Consider the following 20,169-nt stretch of genomic DNA (forward strand, 5'->3'; position numbering starts at 1 on the left):
TACCAAGATAGGCGCCACTTCCTGGGCCTGGCTCCAGCGCCCACATGCACCCCCAAACTGGCATGGCCAGTGACCTTGTGAAAACAGCCCTGAGGTCTGCTGGGACCTGTGTTCTCCCTCACCTCCAAGGTGCCTCAGTTGCCTCATCTATTAAACAGGAGGTCAATCAGTTGCTGCCAGGGGTGGGGCTAGAACCCTCTATGGCTCCCTATTGCTCTCGGGATAAAGCACTATCTGTGCCTGCGGGCTCCTCGCTCCCTCTCCCTCACCTTGAACCCAAGGTCCTGGAACCAGCCTCTGCTCCTGTGCCACCTGGAAGGTCCCCCTACGAGGTTCCATCAGCTCCAGGGCACTGTCAGCCTCAACTCAGACACCACCTCCTCCAGGAAGGCCTCGCTGAGGCTCCGGACAGAGCTCCCCAGGTGAGTACCTGCTCTAACTCAGGCAGTGTCATCACCATCAGCTCACTTGGCCAGAGTCTTTCCCAGGACGGTCCTGCCCCAAGGGGACACTGGCAGCGCCTGGGGACATCTGTGGTTGTCACACTAGGGGTGCTCCTGGCATCAAGAGGGTGGGGCCAGGGATGCTGCTCAATATCCCCGTTTCCAGGAAGGCCCCCACAGAGAGTGACCCGGCCTCTGTTGGAAGAAGAGACCTGGCAATGGTTTGCCAGGGGCAATGGTGGGTGTGGCCCTAGCCCTCAGTCCTTGTTCCCCCCTCTCTTCCCACCTACACTGTGTGTCCTTCCTCTCACCTGCAGCCCAGGTGCCGTGAGCCACACCCACACCTGGCTGGCTGTTCCCCCTGCTGCCTGGCTTTGCCAGTCTCTTGGGTGAGAGGGTGCCTGGCTCTGGGAGCTGGCCTCTCATCGCGCAGGGCTCTGAATCAGCCGGGACATTAGTCAGGGTGCCAGGGAATAGCACATTAAATTCCAGGAGGCTCATGAGCTCAGACCTCAGCCCCTTGATGACTCAGCCAGGGAAGCCCCATGTGATCATTACTCCTTTCGGGGTACAAGGATGACATCCTGGAGGTTCCGTTCACTGTCTCCAGCATGTCACTGGTCCCAGTCACGGGCTCGCCTCTCTGCTCAGAGGTCAGGTGAGGACTTGTTCCTTCTCTCACTCATTCACTCACCAAACATCCAGTGGGCGGTGGGAGCATCAGGTACCTGGTCCGGGCCTGGTGATACTCAGCTAACTATCCCAAAACAGTTACCGTGTGGCCTGGGCAAGTTACTTAGCCTCTCTCTGCTGCTGTTTTCTCATCTGGAAAAATTGAGATAATTAGCTCTACTTTGCAGAGTTATGGTGGGTTTTAGAAGGAGTGTTTCTGAAGGCAACACAGTAGGTGTATCAGTCAGCTACTGCTGTGTAACAAGTTATCACAAACTTAGCAGTTTAAAACCACACATATTTGTCATCTCACAGTTAAAATATGTTAGGAATTGGGGCACAATTTAACTGGGTCTTCTACTCAAGGTCTCAGAAGCTTAAAATCAAGGGATTGGCCAGGCTGAATTTCCATATAGAATTTAGGGACCCTTCCAAGCTCATTCAAGTGGTTGGCAGAATCTAAATGCCTGCAGCTATAGGACTGGGGGGGGGGGGGGTTGCCCCCATTTTCTTGCAGGCTGTGGCGTGGGGATTGCTCTCAGTTCCTAGAGGCCATATGGCCTCCAAAGGCAGTTCACAAGGTGTCTGTTTGCTTTATTCAAGGCCAGTTAGAGAGGGTCTGCAACGGCTTCTGACGTCTGTCTCTCCTCTCTTCTTCTTTTATTGTGGTAAACACGTGAGACTTACCACTTTGGCCTATTTTATTTGTACAGCTAAGTAGAGTCAAGTATACTCACATACAGGAGTTAGAAGCACTCTCTACTTCCCATGAGGTGGTCCCGCACACTCACAACTTAGGCAAAGCCCAGTCTGCCTGCATGTGGTCAACAGCGGTGGCCTCTGCACACACAGGGCCCCTGTGCCAGTTTCCTGGTCTAGTGCTACCGTTATGTGAGGTGCCACCACAGGGGCATGCTGGGGGAAGGGTGCTCAGGACCCCCTGAAAAATGTTTGTGATTTCCTTTGCAATTATTTCAAAATAAAGGCTTTTTTAAATATCTTAGTCGAAACCATAGGCATATTTAGGTGTAACTGGGCCAAAACATGCCGGCATTCCTCGAGGCCGACATCCTCCTTTCTCCCCCCGAACCCTGGTCGTCCCCCCAGAGTCCTGGCAATACATCCTGCAGGGAGGGGCGAAGGTCAGAGCGGAGGGCAAAGATGCCCCCTGCTCAGCCGTGGTAGAGGCTCAGCGCTGGTCCTAACTCCCTATGACTATGCTCCCTTCTTCCTCTGTGTGGCCAGCAGGCTTCCAAGAGCCCCCAGACCCCTGTAGGTGAACCCCTGAGTATAGACAGGATTGTGAACGTGATAAGACACCCCTGGTATGTTATTTTGTACAAAAGAAGGGATTTGGAGGATGTATTAAAATCCCATATCAGTTGACCTTGAGTGAATCAAAAGGGAAATTTGCCGTGGTGGGCCTGGCCTAATCTGGGGAGTCCTTCTTGAAGTGAGACTGGAAGTGTGAGAGGGTCTAAGGAGGAGGACAGGACCCGGGAGCCACCTCTAGGGGCTGAGAGTCACGTCACCCCTAGCTGGCAGCTGGCAAGATGAAGGAAAAGAACTAGATCCTGCTGACAATGTGGGTGAACCTGGAAGTGGGTCCTTTCCCAGTGTAGCCTCAGATGAGAACTCAGCCCTGGCCAAGCCCACTGAGACACTGAACAGAGGTCCAGCCACACCACGTCCCCACTCCTGACCTGTAGAACCAGGAGCTAATGGGCAGGTGTGGTTGAATGGACATGCTTGTGGTGACTTGTTATGCAGCAGCAGCTAGCGAATACACTTTGTGTGACAGCACAGCAAAGCATCTGGGGTCTTATGATCACTTTCATATTTAAGGGATGTTCCCATCGCTCAGGAATTCTAAGCATTTTGGGAGCTGTGAGCCCAGAACCATGGGTGAAGACCAAAATTTGTATTTATTAATAACCACACCATCACACCTCCCAAAGGTCCCACCTCCAATTACCATCACACTGGGGGTTAGGTCTTAACATTTGAAATTGGGGACACCCATGGCAATTAGAGACAATTGGTGATTCAGTCTAACAAGGCAAAGAGTGACACCTCCCAACACACCAGGTCCCTGTGGGCCTGCATTTGTTGCACCTGCTCAGGCCTCCACTGGGCTGACAGCAGCTCAGGAGCCCTCAGCTCCCAAGCTGTGCTCTCTGACCCCGAAACTCCTGAGCACAGCCCACCTGGTCCTCCCCAGGAATCCGGGTATTTGCTGACTGAAAGAACGAAGTGGGAGGGAAGGGAAAGAGGAGCCTAGGCCGACATCCTCAGTGCCCACCAGCTCAGATGGAATCAGGGCTGAAGATGGGCCTTGGGAGGATATGGGGACCCCTGCTGCCCACCCCAATGAGCTCCTGCCACCTCGTCACGGCTCCCCGGGCCCCCCACCTGCTTGTCATATGTGACTGTCACAACCCTGTGTGTGTTTTGAGTCTGATGACTCTCTGATGACTGCCTGTTTACATCATCCCCTGCCCTGGGGATGACTGTTCAAGTGGTTGCCTAGCAACACGCACGTGGCTGCAGACGCTGCAGTTGGCATGCCTCTGTTGCCAGTGGGCTGTTCCATTCTGGCTGCCCCATCCGTGGATCCCCTCTTTGGTGATCTCGGATGTGAACTTCGCTGGGCCTTGATTTTCAAGCCGGTAAAAGCGGGTGGCAGCACTAACTAACCCGGGAGAGGGCCAGATGAGAGAGCTTAGCCTGCAGGGTCCAAAAGAGCGGGGCCTGTTGGCTGCCTTGGGTGAGAACCACAGTGGTAACACAAAGCGGAGAATAAAGGGAGTGGTCTGGAGTCAAGAAGGCAAGGATCTCAAAGAGCAGGGTCCCCCTCGGAAAAGCTGACATCGGGCCTGGGTCATTCCCTGGGGTGCAGCCATCCTGAGCATTGTGGGGTGCTGAGCCACAGCTCTGGTCCCACCCACTTGATGCCAGGTGTACCCCCAGTCATGACAACCACAAATGTCTCAGACATGGCCCAGTGTCCCCTACAGGCACAGTCTCCCCGAGATGAGACCCTGCAGTAGGGGTCAAGGTCATGTCCGAGCAGGGCCTGCTGCTTACGGAAGCACCATGTGGCTTGGTCTCTGGAATCAGAGGCTCCAGGTAGAGGGTTTGGCTGCATCAGGAGACTGGTAATTACATAAATACCGCACACGCTTTCTGCTGGGAAGGTGGGGGCGGCAGCCTGTGACCTTCATGAGCAGAACATTCTAAGTTTTCACTGTATATCTTGGCAGTCCTCTTAGGAGAACAATGTGTCCTGAGAAAGAACTGATAATAAGGTGCATTTTAACACACCCAGGACAGACCAAAAGCGGTCACTACCCAGGAGGAAGACGAGCACTCCTATTTGCACGCCAGGACTAGAGCTTGTTCCCTACACAAAGGCCACTCTCGGAAGATAAAAGCTCTGGCAGTGCTTTCAGCAGAAATGTTCAGAAGCTCCCAGAGGACAGGAGCCATCGGGAGGGCACGCTCTGCTGGTGGGAGGTTCTTTTGAGCTCTATGGAGTGAGCAGTTCAGCTGCAGAAATGCCGGCCCTTGCAGGATCCCCCTTGGCATCGCTGACACTGGGGCTGGTCGTCTCTGTGGGGCCCGTCCTGGGCACTGGGGAACCCAGAACACATGCCCGGCGCCACTCACTCGATGCCAGGAGCAATCCTGTCCTGTGTTTCCAGACATCATCCATGTCCCCCAGGGGCAGGATCAGTCTTAAGATGGGAAACCATAAAAATACTAGTATTGCCGAAACCGGTTTGGCTCAATGGATAGAGCGTCGGCTTGGGGACTGAAGGGTCCCGGGTTCGATTCTGGTCAAGGGCATGTACCTTGGTTGAGGGCATATCCCCAGTGGGAGGTGTGCAAGAGGCAGCTGATCGATGACTCTCTCTCATCGATGTTTCTAACTCTGTATCTCTCTCCCTTTCTCTCTGTACAAAATCAATAAAATATATTTTAAATTCAAAAAAAAAATACTAGTATTAGAGGCAGCCACAGGCAGCAAAATCTCAGCAATATCTTCACCAATATAGCTCCTAAGGCAATAGAAACTAAAGAGAAAATAAACAAGTGGGACTACACCAAAATAAAAAGCTTCTGCACAGCAAAAGAAACCATCAACAAAACAGGAAAGCCCACTGCATGGGAGAATATATTTGCCAATGTTATAACTGATAAGGGTTTAATCTCCAACGTTTACAGGGAACTCAGACAATTTAACAAAAGAAAGATAAACAATCCAATAAAAAATGAGCAACAGACCTAAATAGATACTTTTCGAAGGAGGACATAAGGATGGCCAGAGACATATTTTAAAACATGCTCAAAGTCACTAGTCATCCGAGACATGCAAATCAAAACGAAAATGTGGTACCATCTCACACCTGTCAGAATGGCTATCGTCAACAAATCAGCAAACAACAAGTGCTGGCGAGGATGCAGAGAAAAAGGAACCCTCATGTCCTGCTGGTGGGAATGCAGACGGGTCAGCCACTGTGGAGAACAGTATGGAGTTTCCTCAAAAAACTAAAAATGGAACTCCCATTTAACCCAGTGATCCCACTTCTATGAATATATCCCAAGAAACTAGAAACATCAATCAGAAAAGATACATGCACCCCTATGTTCATAGCAGCACAATTCACCATAGCTAAGATTTGGAAACAGCCTAAGTGCCCATCAGCAGATGAGTGGATTAAAAAACTGTGGTACATCTACATAATGGAATACTACACTGTGGTAAAAAAAATGAATTCTTACCATTTGCAACAGCATGGATGGAGATGGAGAGCATTATGCTAAGTGAAATAAGCCAGAGAAAGATAAATATCACATGATCTCACTCATTTGTGGAATATAATGAACAACATAAACTGATGAACAAAAACAGACCCAGAGACAGAGAAGCATTGATCAGACCATCAAACCTCAGAGGGAAGGTAGGGGAGGGTGGGGGTAAGGGGCAGAGATCAACCAAAGGAATTGTACGCATGCATATAAGTCTAGCCAATGGACACAGACACCAGGAGGGTGAGGGCATGAGTGGGGGGCGGGAGGGCAATGGGGGAATAAGGACACAATGTAATACCTTAATCAAAAGAAGAAAAAAGAATCACTGATTTAGACCAACATATCAAAATATAGTCATTTTCATTCTCTGATCCATTTTGGGTGCCCAATAGCCCCTGTGGCTAGCAGCTACCGTTTTGGATATCAAAGATCTGGACACTGCGTTAGCTCAAAACACAATGTCACCAAATAAAACTAGCACCACAGCAGCCTCGGCATCCGAGTCAGGCGACTCTCAAGCTGAATGGCCGGCGCACGCAGTGGACAGGGCGCCCGAGGCGTCCTTGAGAAAGCCCGCGCTCTGCACAGCCGCCATGCTGGAGGGGCTCTCGCTCGCTGTTCTCTGAGGCAGGAACCAGCCGGCTGTGCTCCCAACTTCCAAGATGACGCCGGGGTCCATCCAGAAGAAACATACCTAACCACATCCAAACATAACCACAGCGAGAGGACCCAGTGCGACAAGTCTCACTGTGCGATCCGCCCCTGGGGACACTGGGCCACGTCCGAGGACTCTGACCTGAGGTCCATGACTCTCGCTAGAATGTCAGCTCTGTGAGAGCCGGGGGTCTTGGGTCGTCCTGGTTACGGTGGTTTCCCTGGAGCCTGGCCCCGCAGTCATTTGGAAATCCTTGCTGAGGGAATGAATGAAATCTCTGAGGGTCACCCAGGCCGAGCAATAACCACGCAGGTGATTGTATTCAAAGCTATAACACCCCCGAGGGTGCCCGGGGGGAGGGTGCGAGTACCAGGCAGGTTCCACACGCAGGGAGCCAGAGGGGGCTTCTGAGGGTTGGTGTCATTTAAATGAGTCCCAAAAGGGGCTGCCAGCCTTAGAGGTACCACGTGGCCAGAGCTTCAGGTCATTTCAGGACGGTCCTTGGGGTACGAAAGCAGCAGTGAGACTGCCACCCCCGACCTTGCCTCCTCGCTTCCCTCGTGAAGCCTTCACTCCAGCCACTGGGCCATGGTAGGTTTGTGGGGGATGGGGGGGGGGGCGGGTACCGACACCCAAAGCCACAGAGCCCATGGTTTCTGCCTCCCTACACCCACAGATGGGAGTCTCCATGTCTGCGAAGCAGAGGGCCCCCAGGGCAGGGTGACTACGGGACTCTCGGTGCTGAATCAGAATGTCTCAGGGAACAGGGACAGGTGGTCACAGGGAGCCGAGTGAGACAGGGGTGACTGAAGATGTCTGGATACCCACCTACACCCATCTGAATTTCCACTGTCGCCTGGCTCAAGGCCCAGTCTGATCCCATGGGCCTTCTCTGCCCCCTAGTGGCTGCCAGAGGGAATGGCAAATGTCAGCCAGTTTCAGACCACGCAGGGCAAACCTCACGACCCACTGGCAGAAATTCAGAGAATGGGATCAGAGCGCTGGCTCTGCCTTCAGGATGGGCAGCAGGAACCCTCACTCAGTGACACACGGATCGTGGGAGAGGCTGCTGCTCAGTCATGGGAGACCCTGCTCAGAGTCTTACACGCCTGGGACCCCGGATATGATCTTCCGCTTGTCAGAGACCTTTAACCCGGGCCCTCGGCCCCTGGTGCTGTAGGAACTGAGTGTGAGGATGCCTGTGGATGGCTAACACGGCGCCTGGCAAACACGATGTCCTCCACAAGTGACTATTAACGTTTTTAAAACCATCAGGGAAAGCCTGGCACCACCCGCTTTGAGGAGTTTACTTGGTAACCCCTGCCAGACCCGCTTGTGGGTGCCAGCTCAGCCAGTAATTCTGTCTCCCTCCATCAGGGTTCCCCTTCAGCTGACACAGGGCAGCTAACTCTCCATGGGGCCGTCCTGGGCACTGAGCTCTGAGCGGCATCTCTGGCCCCACCCTCTAGATGCCAGGAGCCCCCGTTGTAATAATCACAAATGTCCCCAGATTGGCCTACTGCCCTTGGGGGGGGGCAGAATTACATACAACCCTCAGTTGTATGTAAAGGGATCAAAGCCAAAGAAAACGCTTGGAATTTTCAGCCACTCTGTGACGTCCCGTTGACACGTCAGAGTGAAACTCAAGCAGCACACTGAGCTCAGACCGCTGGAATGTTTTGTCTCCAGATGATGTTCCCAAATCTTCTTCCCTAGGAAAATTCTCAGTAGCACACGTGGAAATGTAATTAGCGGCCTTTTTCCTCTGTGGTAATGACACAGATTCGGGTCTGTAATAAAGAGGAACGAGTCCCTCTAGACCTGAGGGCCAGACTGCTCAGGGTCTCCAGTTGGCACTGCTGACATCAGGCCTGGTCATCCCCGGTGGGGGACTCTCCTGGGCCTGTGGGGTGTTGAACTGGCATCCCTGGCCCCACCCACCTGATACCAGGAGCACCCCCAATCTTAACAATACAGATGTCCTCAGACACTGTCCTGCCCCCTGGCGCAGGATCACCCCAGGAAGACCCACAAGTACAGTTGAATTTCAATGACTCAAGGATTTAAATGCAAAATATACAATTCAGAGACAATGCAGGTGAACTGTTTTTATATCTTTAAGTTGAAGATCTCCCAGACACAAAGGAAAACACTTGTGTCTGGGACACATTTACTGTCCCAGTTCCCTACGGCAGAACCACCACCAGCCACGTGGGAAGACACACTCAGAAAAACAGTGGCATATGTGACGGGTATCAGACAGCGTCTAAATGGAGAAATATAGCAAGTTCCCACAAATGTGTGCAAGTCCATGAGACAAACCCCCAACACAGAGGCGAGTAGAAAATACGGCCAGGCACTCACAGCAAAAGCTCCTGAGAGAAAATGCTGAACTCATGGATAACACAGGAGACCCAGACACAGCAGCCACATAAGTGCCCCGTGGTCAGATTGGTAAAGACATGAAAACTGTATAGTTGGGATGGTAGGAAAAGGGGTCCTGGGAGTAAAAATGGTACATTTCTGGAGGTCCTTGTGGCTAAAAGTAAAAAATGTAAGTGAAAATACCCTGACTTAAACACACACCCCCTCCCCACAAACCTACTTATAGGAATTTATCCCAAATGATAAGCAACCAAGGTTGTATAGAATTTACACAAGGACGTTCATCCCAGACCAATGCAAACAAGGAAAAGAAAATAAACACTCAGAGAAGCCAACCAAGAGGAAACCAGTCAAATCCTATTAATAAAAGGCTAATATGCAAATTGATCAAACTGCTGAACTACTGGTCACTATGATGCAAACTGACCACCAGGGGGCAGATGCAGCAGCATTAAGAACCCCTTGGGGTATGTCCAACTACTGGGCCTAAGCCATTAGTTGGACAACCCCCCCCCCCCCCGAAGGCTCCTGGACTGTGAGAGAAGAGGCCCCCCACCCTTGATTATATAAATTGTGTGCACTGGGCCTCTATTCAATTAAAAAATAATTTTAAATAAATAACTTATAATTTCTCTATAAGGTGGAATGTTAAGCCAACATCAGGAAAGATGGAAATCTAGCTTGACTGATGAGAAAAAAATGCCCATAAAAAAAAATGAGCTCATTAGAGGAAAAAATAATCTATGCATCTAAAATCAGTGTGCGAATGTAATTCACAGATACTCAGGGAGGACACTCACCAGAGGTCAGCAATGGTCACCACTGGCAGGGGTTTGGGCCACTGCCTCCTCTGCACATGCCTGCATTTCCACTCTCTTTCCACAGGAAGTCAGTGCGACGTTGACACTGAAGAGAGTGAATGAGGAAGGTCCACGTGCTGCGAAGACCATACACCAGCCACAACCTTACCCGACAACCTGCTCGCAGTTCACCAAACTCCCCTCTGGTGGGCGACTTTGTGAGGCAGGAGTTACATTTTCCATCCTCTCTGGACCTAGGCTGAGCGTAAACAAGGCGGGCAGACACCAGGCTCCAACTTCCGCTTTGGGTCTCTGGCCTCGGGAACAGCCTCTCTCTCTGGCTTAGCTAAAATATTTATGTTTTAGGGTCACTGAAGTACACTTCGCCGTCTGTAAAATTCACTAGTGTGAAGTGCACACCTCGAAAGGTTTCCTGGCGAGTTCATGGATCTGTGTGACCGCCCCTGCCATGCCGTGGTGGACCCTCCGCCTCACCCCTCAGATCCGGCGCTCCTCCACACTAACCCCTCCCACCGGCACTCCTCCACACTAACACCACCACCACACACACACACACACACACACACACACACACACACCCCGGCCCTGGCCGCCACGACAGGTTTGCCTCCTCTAGACATGTCATCTAAATGGAATCATCGTTGTTGCCTTTGGGGTCTGCCTTCTTCCCCAGCATTTTTTTTTTTTAACACAAGCACACACACTGAATGGGAGTAGCCAACATTATAAAGACACCAGATCTCTCTCAAGTTTATCGATAACACAATCCTAATCAAAATGCCATCAGAATTTTTTATTAGTAACCAGAAATTTATTCTAAAGATTGCATGAAAGAGAAAACTCCATAAGAGTAGCAAAGACATTTATGAAAGAAGAAGGAGCAAGAAATGGGGCTGGAAACATACCAGAGAATTATAGTAAATACAACAAGCAAGTGGTAGCCCAGAGCACACAGCAATCTCTGATTTTTATGTTATTTCTTCTTCCCACATTACACAAACCACTCAAAATCCTTTGGGGAATGAGACCAGAGGTAAACAGAGGAGCTAACAGAATAAGACCCGAGCCTTAGCTTTGCTCTTAACTTGTTAAAAACCTTCCTGGCCCTGGCTGGCATTGCTCGGTGGGCAGAGTGTCAGCCGGAGCACCAGAGTCTTGGGTTTGATTCCCAGTCAAGGGTACATACCTGGGCTGTAGGTTTGATACCCAGCCCCTGTTGGGGCATATGCAGGAGGCAATGAATCAATATGTCTCTCTCACATTGATGTTTTTTGTCTCTCTCTCTTCCCCCATTCCACTTCCCTCCTCCTCTCTATAAAAATCAAGGGGAAAATATCCTTGGGTGAAAATTAACAACAAAAAAGGAACCTTCCTGAAGCCACTGTGGTGTTTCCCAGTCTGCTGGGTGGGGATGTGTTTCACATATTGATCACATCTAGTGACTCAGCGCTGTTCCTGTCCATGGCTAAGCTAAGACCGCTGAAAGCAGGCTAGCACAGTGGCCACTTTCTGCCTTGACCCCATTCTGGGGTGCACTGGGACCAGTCCATGTTCCCCTACTACTTCATGGGTGACTGGAGCCCAAGAGCAGAAGACATTCCTCACTCTCGTGTGCTCTTTTTTAAAATAAAATTTTTAATTGATTTCAGAAAGAAAGGGAGAGGCAGGAAGAGATAGAAACATCAATGATGAGGAAGAATCATTGATCTGTTGCCTCCTGCACACCCCCTACTTGGGATTAAGCCCGCAACCTGGGAATGTGCCCCTCCTGGTTCAACCACACCTGCCGGGCTCCCGCGCACTCTTGGCAGAAAGGACAAACCCTCAGAGAAGAGTCAGGCATGCACAGTTAAGGGCGCATGCTCCAACGGCAAACCAACCTCTTAACTCTCATCCTGGCTCGGGCTGGCCAACCCAACAACTGCACGAAGTGTGAATGTGGAGAAAAGAAAAACATCAGGACACCAACCTGTGTACACGGCTGAGCTGTCTTCGGCACCGAGGTTCCAGGACCCAAAAGTCCGCTCCCTGGAAGAAAAACGTAAGACTTTAGTTGATCATTGTGTGGCCAGAAATGTGGATGTTACTGAGGACACTGGCATTGAAGAGTCATGAGCTCAATAGTAAAAATCATTTTAGGAGTCCTGCCTTTGGGTCACTCTGACAGGCACTGGGGACAGCACAAACAGGAAGCTTCCAGATGTAGAGAGAGTAGATCTGAGAAGGCAGTGAGAGCCCTGGCTGGTGTGGCTCAGTTGGTTGGAGTGTCATCCCGTTCATTGGAAGGCTGCTGGTTTGATCCCCAGTCGGGGTACATATGGGAGGTGGCCACTGGATGTTTCTCTCTCACATCACTGTTTCTCTCTTCCTTCCTTTCTCTCTAAAATCAGTGGACATATCCTCCGGTGAGGATTTTATTTTTTAAAGGGAGGCAATTAGAGATTGATGACATTATCCCTAATAAGTTTCCAAAACGAAGTTAAATGAGAGGGTTGGATGTTTAATGACCTTTTAGAGTTTACCAAAGGCATTCATTCACCTGCATCATTTGAACCTCATGGTCCCCTGGGAGGAAGAAGGGGAGACCGAGTCAACCTCTTGCCCCACGGTACTCACAGGGTGACCAAGTCACCCAGATTTGCCTAACGCAGTGTTCGGCAAACCACAGCTCTCGAGCCACATGCGGCTCTTTGGCCCCTTGAATGTGGCTCTTCCACAAAATACCACGTGCAGGTGTGCACATACAGTGTGATTGAAAGTTCGTGGCCCATGCGCAGAAGTCGGTTTTCGGCCTGGGTGAGTCTATTTTGAAGAAGTGGTGTTAGAACAGTCAAGGGGCCAAAGAGCCACATGAGGCTCGCGAGCCGCGGTATGCCGACCACTGGCCTAACGAATTGTGAGGACTAAATGCGTTGTGGGGCCATAGATGGGGTCCCCGAGCAGAAAGAGAAGAAACTAGTGAAATCTGAATAGAGAGTGGAGCTGAGTTCACATGAATGTACCCATGTTCCATGATTATGGGAGATGTGACCACTGGAAAACTAGGCGATGGGGAGACAGGAACTCGCTGTACTATTGAAACACTTCTGAAAATCTTAAACCATTCTGAAATAAAAAGTGTACTTAACAAAACAAATCAATGAAAAACTTCAAGTGCTGTTTCCTTTCTCTGGGTTCAGACAAATGTGTTGTCAGTTAAAAGGCCAGGATGGTGAACTGAAATCCCCACCATTACCTGCAGGTGGCACCACTACTCCAAGAATGCCCTAAGCCCTTTGGGATCCTGAAGCTAAGAATCTACCCAACAGGATCTGCTCTTCTAGGCTGCAAATTAGGACAAGAACTGCTGGGGCACTGGGGCAAGAGGGGCACCCGGGGACGTGCTGCCAAGCAGCAGTGGCTGGAAGAGATGAGAGATGGAAGGGCTGGAACAACCTGCCATGGACTTGGAGGCCAAGACTCGCCTCATCCTTGCAGGAACTATCTCTGTATATGATCCTTCAACAGCCTAAAGGTTGAATTTTTGAATCAATTAAAAACTCACAAGAAATTGCAAAGTTAGTAAAGAGGAGTCCCAGCTCCCCAGATGGAAGCTCTTTATACAACTCAGGGACATTGTCAAAACCAGGAAACAGTGGCTAATAAACTGGTAATTAGACAGTCTTGTTGAGATACAATTCTCCTGTTACACAATTCACCCATTTGAAGTGCATGATTCAGTGGTTTTTAGCATACTCACAAAGTTGTGCAACCAACACCATAATTAAATTTAGGACATTTTCATCACCCTTAAAGGATACCTGTCCCCATCAGCAGTCACTCCCCAGCCCCCAGCAATCACTAACCTACTTCCTGTCTGAGGATGTGCTGTCCTGGGCATTTCACATAAATGGAACCACACACTGTGTGGCCTTTGGTGTCTGGCTTCTCTCACTGAGCACCCTGTGTTCAAGATCTATCCACATTGTAGCGAGTGTCGGTGACTCACTGCTTTTCATGGCTGAGTAATAGTCTGCTGAGTGGATGCACACATGGTTTCTCCATCATCCACGAGTGGACATTTAGGCTGTTTCCACCTCTTGGCAGTTGTGAATCCTCCTGCTGCAAACGTGGATGCCTTCGGATCATTTTAAAATGTTTCTCACTCTGCCTCCACATCTACCAACTGCAAATCTCCCTGTCCCCAGGTCCTGCAGACACCTGCTGCTGGCTGCTGAAATTGAGCCCTTGAACTTGGACTTGAGCAGTGAGGTGACCTCCACCCCTGCCGCCCTTGGCCCAGACCAGCTTGGGCCAGGGCAGGGAGCAGCCTGGACAAACAACATCCCTGATGCTCTGTCCCCGGGGCCACGAGATGGCAGGCTGTGCGCTCCACCAGCTGGCACCGGGCCGTCCCCGTGACCTTCACGGGCTCGCTCACCCAGACAAACCGCTGGGCTTTCACTTCCCCATCAGAGTCATTCCCAACCACAACCTTCCCCGCCGCAGAAGGGTCAGCAGTGAAAAGAGGAAGTGGGACCTCTCTCGTGGACCTGCTGCAGAATTTGCAGAGCCAGTGAAAAAAATGAAAATGTGGGACCCCTGATTAAAAAATTAGTGCAAATTTCAAGATGGCAACAGCAGGGTGCTCAGGGGCCTGCAAACCCCACACAGACGCTGCCCTCAGGCAATGCCCACGAGGCAGGGCATGTCAACCTCAGACACAAATAACGAACTCTGGGTGCTGGGAGGGAGAAATAAATCCTCAAGGAAACGGGCATCGTTTACCGTGAGGATCAGGTGGCCCTTGGGGAGGACTCATGCTTACGTTTGTTGCAGGCAGCACTTCCTACAGACGATGAGCCCCCCTGTCCACATCCTTTGTAAAAAACTGAGGTGTAGCCCTGGCTGATTTGCCTCAGTGGATAGAGCACCAGCCTTCGGACTGAAGGGTCCCGGTTTCGATTCTGGTCAAGGGCACATACCAGGGTTGCGGGCTTGATCCCCAGTGGGGGTGTGCAGAAGGCAGCCAATCAATGATTCTCTCTCATCATTGATGTTTCTCTCTCTCTCCCTCTTCCTTCATCTCTGAAACCAATAAAAATATATCTTAAAAATTGAGGTGTAATTCCCATACTATAAAAGTTACCCTTTTAAAGTGTCCGATTCAGTGGCTTGTAGGGTATTTACAGGGGGTGCAAGCCTCACACTATATAATCCCAGGACACTGCACTGCCCCAGGAGAGACCCTGTGCCCATCAGCATCAAATGGTTCAAGGTTGAGTCTCCCTGGAGAGACAAGATCCCAAATGGCAGGAATCTCATGGGTTTTGCTTACATGGCGGTTCCAATAGCTTTCACTGAGCCTGCCCTCGGGAGGGCTCAGAAATTCCTCGGACTGTGTGTCATCCAGTCGGTGCTAAGGGAACAGCCTGCGGAGCAGGAGGCGACCAGGCCGAGCCCAGACTTGGGTGAGGTTGGGTCCCTTCCTGCTGGAACCTGGCCTGAAATGGGCCTGCATTCCTATGGGCCGGCACAGGGCGCGGTCAGCACAGGCCTGGCTTCGAGCCAGCCGGTGATGCGGGCTAGTTCCCAGAGGCAGACTTCAGCATTGTCATCCATCACCTTGAAAAGGGAAGACAAAAACTACAATCTCAAACCAAGAGTACTTGAGATTCTTCCTTCGTTAACCTCCTGGTAATTAATTTCTGTTTTCCTTATCATTCAGAAAGGGTTCAATCGATTTGTCAGATTGTCAGCGAGTGTGTCCTAGCACTGGGTGGTGGGCAGGGACACAGGTGGCCGGACCCTGAGTTCCCAAGCTTGGATGTCCGAAACTGCCAAAAATAGGGCCGTGAGATTGGTTTAGGGGGATCCCTGATAAAGCAACACAGGCCTGGAGGAATCCAATTGCTGTAGAACCCGTCACCAGTAAGGAGCTGCGGAATCAGCTCCCACTGACTGAGGATGTCAAATCTAGGCAGGAAGCCGGAAAATCACAACCTGTTTCTCTAGGTTAGAGCTGCCAGAACTTTTTTTAAAAATTTGTTTTTATTGACTTCAGAGAGGAAGGGAGAGAGAAATAGAAACATCAATGAAGACAGAGAATCATTGATTGTCTTCTTCCTGCCTGCCCCACACTGGGGATCGAGCCTACAACCTGGGCATGTGCGCTGACTGGGACCGTGACTTTCTGGTTTATAGGTCAACACTCAACCACTGAGCCATGCCAGCCAAGCGCTACCAGAACTTTTTCAAAGGGTTTGCACAACCAACATCTTGTTTGCAAATGCTGCCCTCCCTCCCTTTAGAATCCCTCTCCTCAGGCTTACATTTGGGGCAACTGTTCTCGTTGGGGCCGTGCTGGACACTGTGGGGTGCTGCAGCGTTCCTGGCCCACCCAGGCTGATGCCCGGCTCCTGAGGTCATTAGGACCTTAGATGTCCCCAAATGCTGCCCCGTGTGCCCTGATGGGAGGAGGGAGGAGGGAAAAACACTGCACTACAGCTTCCTGGGCTGCTCTCTTATCTTGAAGGGTAAATCCCTTTTGGGGCAGGACCTTGTTATTAATCTCATGGGCTGTGGAAGGGGTGGGGCAAAAGGGCACTCATGGAGAAGAGGGGCCCATGGGCTGCCGAAGTGGGATGGAATGGGCTTTAACCCATCAATCCTGAAGCCAGGGGCCCCGGGGTAGTTTCTGAGGCACACCTGAGCCCCAGGTTTGATTCCACTCTCACGGAGCAGCAAAAAAGGGGCACAACGTCCCTGTCATTCCTGTCAGATAGAAACACTTATAAATTGTGTGCTCTCACCCTGGCCAGTGAGGCTCAGTTGGTTGAGCATCAAGATGTTGCTGGTTCGATTCCCAGTCAGGGGTAAGAACACATGGTAGGGTTGCAGGCTTGATCCCCAGGTAGGGGATGCGCAGGAAGGGGGCAGCCAATCAATGTTTTTCCCCGACACATTGATGTTTCTCTCCCTCACACTCTCTTCCTTCCTCTCTCTCTAAAATCAATTTTAAAATGTATTTTAAAATTGTGTATTCTCTACAGGGTGTGCTTGGTTCTTTGGGGCAGGGGGACAGATGAGAATATCACAATGGTTCTGGCCCTCTGGGAGCCCCAGCGTAGGGCAGACACACAGTGTGTGGGTGCTGTGAGAATTTCCTACAGGGTGGCTGATAGACACAGGTTTATTCTGAGGAAGAAAGGCAGCACTCCACACTAATTACATGGCGGGGTCGTGTGGGAAAGACGACGGCACCACACGGCACTGTGGGTCAGGCAGACACGTGTGAGTGCTGGCCATGGCACCTCATGGCCGCGGGTTTGTGTCCCACGGCTCCATTTTCTCCGCTGAGAAAGAGCAAAGATCATCTCTTTGGAGACTGAGAAAAAGACAGAAATTTGAACACTGATGCAAATCACACAGAGAGTGCTCTGAGAGAAGTACTCCTGTAACCCAGAACAAGAGAGAGAGAAATGAACTGTTTACTGCCTGCCCGGTCCCATGACCTTTGTCTCAGCCCCGCCCCTGGAGTTGGTGGGGACAGTGACTCTGGCAAAGGGGAGGGGGCGTGACTTCTGAGATCACACCGCACAAGACTGCGACCTCCCCCACCTCACAGACTCCCTGCCGTCTCGGCCTGCACGCTGGGACGAAGCAATCAGCAACACAGGCGAAGTCCATGCGGCCTCCGTCCAGCAGTCAGAGAAGAACTAAGGACCAGAGAAACGGAATCCAGCCAACAGCCACAATGCTGGGAATCGGCACCTTCCCCCGCTGAGTTTCCTAATGAGACCCCGGCCCTGGCGGACACCTGTGACCAGTGAGAGACCCTGAGCAGAGGACCCAGCTAAACCAACACCTTATTCCTGACCCACAGACACTATGAGATACCAAATGTGCTGTTTTAAGCCACTACATTTGGAATAATTTGTTATGCAGCATTAGCTAACTAATAACATAATAGGAGATGTTTTTTTAAAGGAATCCTCAAAAAATATGGAACACTGGGGCATGCAGGAGGCAGCCAATCAATGATTTTCTCTCATTATTGCATCATTGATGTTTCTCTCTCTCTCCCTCTCCTTTCTTCTCTGAAGTCAATAAAAATACATTTTTTTAAAAAGTCCCAATACTTACTGAACACATATGTACCAGTCTCTGTGCTAAATGATATATATGTATATGTGTGTGTGTGTGTGTGTGTGTGTATATTAATTTAGTTATAATAACTATTGTAATTCACTTCTTTGTTAATCCTCACTAGAGGATATTTTTTCCATTGATTCTTAGACAAAGTGGAAGGGAGGGGAGGAGAGAAAGAGAGAGAGAGAAACATCGATGTAAGAGAGACATATCAATTGGCTGCCTTCAGCACACACTCAGGGGGGTGGGAGAGGTACATACCCTTGATGGGTAATTGAATCCAAGACCCTTTAGTGTGTGGGCTGATGCTCTAACCACTGAGCAATGCAAGCAAGGGCAGGATTCATTTTTTTTAAATATGTTTTTATTGGAGAGAGAGGAAGGGAGAAGAATATAGAGATTGAAACATCAATCAGCTGCCTCTAACATGCCCCCTACTGGGGACTGAGCCCACAATGAGGGCATGTGCCCTGACCAGGAATTGAACCAGAAACCTCTAGGTTCATGGGTCGACACTCAACCACTGAGCAACACTGAACATTCAAAATTGTTCAAGGTATGTGCAAGCATAGCCAGGACTTGAAGCCAGGCCAGAGAGGCCCCAGGCATGAATTCCTAATTATTTCCCAATTCTGGGCCAGCAGACAACAAATGATAAAAGAAAGAGGATGAATTAAAACGGGGGTTGGCAGGCTCTGGTTGTGGGCCAAATCTGGGCCACTGCTTGCTTTTGTAAATAAAGCTTTATTGGCACAAAGCCTCCCCTCATCATTTACATGTTCTTTTTACACAATAGAAGAGTTGAGTGGTGACAAAGAGCATTCAGCCTGCAGAGACAAATATTTACACTCTGGCCTTTACAGAGAGCGTTTGATGGTCCATGAACTTGAGTCAGATTCCGGAGAGCTTCCTGTGCTCCTGAAGGAGAAATCCTAGTTTTCTGAGCAGAGAATAACACTGCAAACACAAGGACGGTGGCTTTCATGTGCTGGAACCCTCTGGTGGGACGGTCCCAGACGTGAAGCAGGGTCACAATAATTGTACAGTGATGATCTTCAATATTATAATCGCACTTGTAATATATATCAACACATATAATTGCACATATATATCAACATTGGCTCATCAGTTTTAACAAGCCAATGCAAAACGGTAATAACAGGGGGAAATGTGTGTGTGTGTGTGTGTGTGTGTGCGCGCGCGCGCGCGCGCGCATGCAGGAGGAGTGTGGAAACATGGGACTCTCTGTTAATATCTGTTCAACTTTTCTATAAACCTAAAACTACTTTAAAAAGTAGTCTATTTGCCCTAGCTGGTTTGGCTCAGTAGTTAGAACGTTGGCCTGTGGACTTAAGGGTCCCGGGCTCGATTCCAGTCAAGGGAACGTACCTTGGTTGCAGGCTCGATCCCTGCAACCAATCAATGTGTCTCTCTCACATTGACATTTTTCTCTATGTCTCTTCCCGTTCCTTCCACTCTCTCTAAAAATAAAATCAATGGGGGAAAATATCCTCGGGTGAGGATTAACAAAATAAAGAAGTAAAAAGCAGTTTATTAAAAGAGCTCCTTGAACAGATAAATTAGGAGTTACATCAAGAACTAAGAGGAAAGAGGGGGGGAGCCCAACTTGGGCCAGATGATTGCTAAGCACTCACATTTTACCAGCTGACTCCTTCAACAGCTGTGATGAGAAAGAGCCAGAGAGAAGCTAGGTCAGTCCTGGCCAAATGGATATCCGCCCCTTTCCTCCAGGCCCCTGCCTGTGTCATAACAATATAATATGGGAGGGTCAAAAGCTCCTAACCACTCAGGCCTGGACTGACCCCAGAGCCGTGTCAGGTCCAGGAACCACAGGGCCGCAGGGGCATCTCAGAGAAAAGCCCCAGTAGAGTCACCCCACACACCCTCCCATCTGGCCAACGGAAAGCATCTGCTGGCCAGGGAGGAGCTGCCTTCTGGAAGGAGCACAGCAGGAGACAGCCTCTTCACTCTCCCCTTACTGATGAGGCTCTGAGCAATCCAGCCCGAGGCTCACCCTCCTGCCATTCCTAGCTAGGGAGTTCAATTCCTCTCACCCCCCGCGGGAAGCTCTTGCGAGGCCCCTCTTCCTCCTTGTGCACCAACACCACGTAGAAAGGAGACACTGGATGCATATCTCTCATCCACCCACCCCGTGTCTGTTCTCCAAACTTGGAGAAGAATAAAAACAGTTAAGTGGACAAAAGGCATCTCAAAGATGGTTCAGAAA

At 50.3% G+C, this 20,169-nt stretch overlaps 1 protein-coding gene across 5 annotated transcripts in view; it reads right to left on the reverse strand.

Moving 5' to 3' along the window:
- Window positions 1-20,169, reverse strand: part of GNG7 (G protein subunit gamma 7) — a 124,449-nt gene that overhangs the window by 74,713 nt on the left and 29,567 nt on the right. For 2 of the 5 annotated variants that reach the window (XM_084883575.1, XM_084883577.1), the window contains exon 2: window positions 11,761-11,819. The exons of 1 other annotated variant lie outside the window; for it this stretch is intronic. The gene's annotated coding sequence lies outside the window, so the exon portion shown is untranslated. Of the gene's footprint in view, window positions 1-11,671; window positions 11,735-11,760; window positions 11,820-19,576; window positions 19,603-20,169 lie in introns of those variants that run through there. 2 more of the 5 variants (XM_084883576.1, XM_084883578.1) reach the window with 2 other exon arrangements.

Source organism: Pipistrellus hanaki (genome assembly GCF_964339955.1).
Source record: "Pipistrellus hanaki genome assembly, chromosome: 5".
Lineage (NCBI taxonomy): Eukaryota > Metazoa > Chordata > Mammalia > Chiroptera > Vespertilionidae > Pipistrellus > Pipistrellus hanaki.